Source organism: Piliocolobus tephrosceles, chromosome 20 (genome assembly GCF_002776525.5).
Source record: "Piliocolobus tephrosceles isolate RC106 chromosome 20, ASM277652v3, whole genome shotgun sequence".
Lineage (NCBI taxonomy): Eukaryota > Metazoa > Chordata > Mammalia > Primates > Cercopithecidae > Piliocolobus > Piliocolobus tephrosceles.
The window spans coordinates 182,678-185,803 of NC_045453.1; positions in this window are offsets into that span (position 1 = coordinate 182,678).

Genomic DNA, 3,126 nt, shown 5'->3' on the forward strand with positions numbered 1-3,126 from the left:
CCCAGTAGTCATTCAGGAGCAGGTTGTTCAGTTTCCATGTAGTTGAGTGGTTTTGATTGAATTTCTTAGTCCTGAGTTCTAGTTTGATTGCACTGTGGTCAGAGAGACAGTTTGTTATAATTTCTGTTCTTTTACATTTGCTGAGGAGTGCTTTACTTCCAATTATCTGGTCAATTTTGGAATAAGTGTGATGTGGTGCTGAGAAGAATGTATATTCTGTTGACTTGGGGTGGAGAGTTCTATAGATGTCTATTAGGTCCGCTTGGTGCAGAGATGAGTTCAATTCCTGGATATCCTTGTTAACTTTCTGTCTTGTTGATCTGTCTAATGTTGACAGTGGAGTGTTGAAGTCTCCCATTATTATTGTATGGGAGTCTAAGTCTCTTTGTAAGTCTCTAAGGACTTGCTTTATGAATCTGGGTGCTCCTGTATTAGGTGCATATATATTTAGGATAGTTAGCTCTTCCTGTTGGATTGATCCCTTTACCATTATGTAATGGCCTTCTTTGTCTCTTTTGATCTTTGATGGTTTAAAGTCTGTTTTATCAGAGACTAGGATTGCAACCCCTGCTTTTTTTTGTTCTCCATTTGCTTGGTAGATCTTCCTCCATCCTTTTATTTTGAGCCTATGTATGTCTCTGCATGTGAGATGGGTCTCCTGAAGACAGCAGACTGATGGGTCTTGACTCTTTATCCAGTTTGCCAGTCTGTGTCTTTTAATTGGAGCATTTAGTCCATTTACATTTAAGGTTAATATTGTTATGTGTGATCTTGATCCTGCCATTATGATATTAACTGGTTATTTTGCTCATTAGTTGATGCAGTTTCTTCCTAGGCTCGATGGTCTTTACATTTTGGCATGTTTTTGCAGTGGCTGGTACCGGTTGTTCCTTTCCATGTTTAGGGCTTCCTTCAGGGTCTCTTGTAAGGCAGGCCTGGTGGTGACAAAATCTCTAAGCATTTGCTTATCTGTAAAGAATTTTATTTCTCCTTCACTTATGAAACTTAGTTTGGCTGGATATGAAATTCTGGGTTTAAAATTCTTTTCTTTAAGAACGTTGAATATTGGCCCCCACTCTCTTCTGGCTTGTAGAGTTTCTGCCGAGAGATCTGCTGTCAGTCTGATGGGCTTCCCTTTGTGGGTAACCCGACCTTTCTCTCTGGCTGCCCTTAAGATTTTTTCCTTCATTTCAACTTTGGTGAATCTGGCAATTATGTGTCTTGGAGTTGCTCTTCTGGAGGAGTATCTTTGTGGCGTTCTCTGTATTTCCTGAATTTGAATGTTGGCCTGGCCTGCTAGGTTGGGGAAGTTCTCCTGGATGATATCCTGTAGAGTGTTTTCCAATTTGGTTCCATTTTCCCCCTCACTTTCAGGCACCCCAATCAGACGTAGATTTGGTCTTTTGACATAATCCCATACTTCTTGCAGGCTTTGTTCATTTCTTTTTCTTCTTTTTTCTTTTGGTTTCTCTTCTCGCTTCATTTCATTCATTTGATCCTCAATCGCTGATACTCTTTCTTCCAGTTGATTGAGTCGGTTACTGAAGCTTGTGCATTTGTCACGTATTTCTCGTGTCATGGTTTTCACCTCTGTCATTTCGTTTATGACCTTCTCTGCATTAATTAGTCTAGCTGTCAATTCTTCCACTTTTTTTTCAAGATTTTTAGTTTCTTTGCGCTGGGTACGTAATTCCTCCTTTAGCTCTGAGAGGTTTGATGGACTGAAGCCTTCTTCTCTCATCTCGTCAAAATCATTCTCTGACCAGCTTTGATCCGTTGCTGGCGATGGGCTGTGCTCCTTTGCAGGAGGAGATGCGCTCTTATTTTTTGAATTTCCAGCTTTTCTGCCCTGCTTTTTCCCCATCTTTGTGGTTTTATCTGTCACTGGTCTTTGATGATGGTGACGTACTGATGGGGTTTTGATATAGGTGTCCTTCCTGTTTGATAGGTTTCCTTCTGACTGTCAGGACCCTCAGCTATAGGTCTGTTGGAGATTGCTTGAGGTCCACTCCAGACCCTGTTTGCCTGGGTATCAGCAGCAGAGGTTGCAGAAGATAGAATATTGCTGAACAGCGAGTGCACCTGTCTGATTCTTGCTTTGGAAGCTTCCTCTCAGGGGTGTACTCCACCCTGTGAGGTGTGGGGTGTCAGACTGCCCCTAGTGGGGGATGTCTCCCAGTTAGGCTACTCAGGGGTCAGTGACCCACTTGAGCAGGCAGACTGCCCCTTCTCAGATCTCAACCTCCGTGTTGGGAGATCCACTGCTCTCTTCAAAGCTGTCAGACAGAGTCGTTCGCGTTTCACAGGCTTCTACTCCTTTAGCTGAGCCCTGTCCCCAGAGGCGCAGTCTACAGAGACAGGCAGGTTTCCTTGAGCTGCTGTGAGCTCCACCCAGTTCCAGCTTCCCAGCGGCTTTAGTTACCTACTTAAGCCTCAGCGATGGCGGGCGCCCCTCCCCCAGCCTCGCTGCTGCCTTGCGGTTAGATTGCCGCAGACTGCTGTGTTAGCAAGGAGAGAGGCTCCGTGGGCGTGGGACCCTCCCGGCCAGGTGTGGGATACAATCTCCGGTGTGCCGGTGTTACAGCGCAGTATTGGGGTGGGAGTTACCCGATTTTCCAGGTGTTGTGTGTCTCAGTTCCCCTGGCTAGGAAAAGGGACTCCCTTCCCCCTCGCGCTTCCCAGGTGAGGGGATGCCTCGCCCTGCTTCAGCTCTCGCTGGTCGGGCTGCAGCAGCTGACCAGCACCGATTGTCCGGCACTCCCGAGTGAGATGACCCCAGTACCTCAGTTGAAAACGCAGAAATCTCCGGTCTTCTGTGTCGCTCGCGCTGGGAGATGGAGACTGAAGCTGTTCCTATTCGGCCATCTTTCGTATGCACTTCTTAATACAGTACATTGTACATATTCAGGACTCAGTAAATGTTATCTTAGTCTCTTTAGTACCCAAATTATCCTTGAACTTAATAGTGTACCTGATTTACAGCAGGTGAGATGACAGTTAATATGTTCAATGTACTCAAAAAGTCCTTCATATTTATAAAATATGCTCCATAGAAAAATAGTTTCTTCAAGTGTTCTGCCAAAAGCAAAAAAAAAAAAAAAAGTGTTAAAAAGCATTATGTGGCCA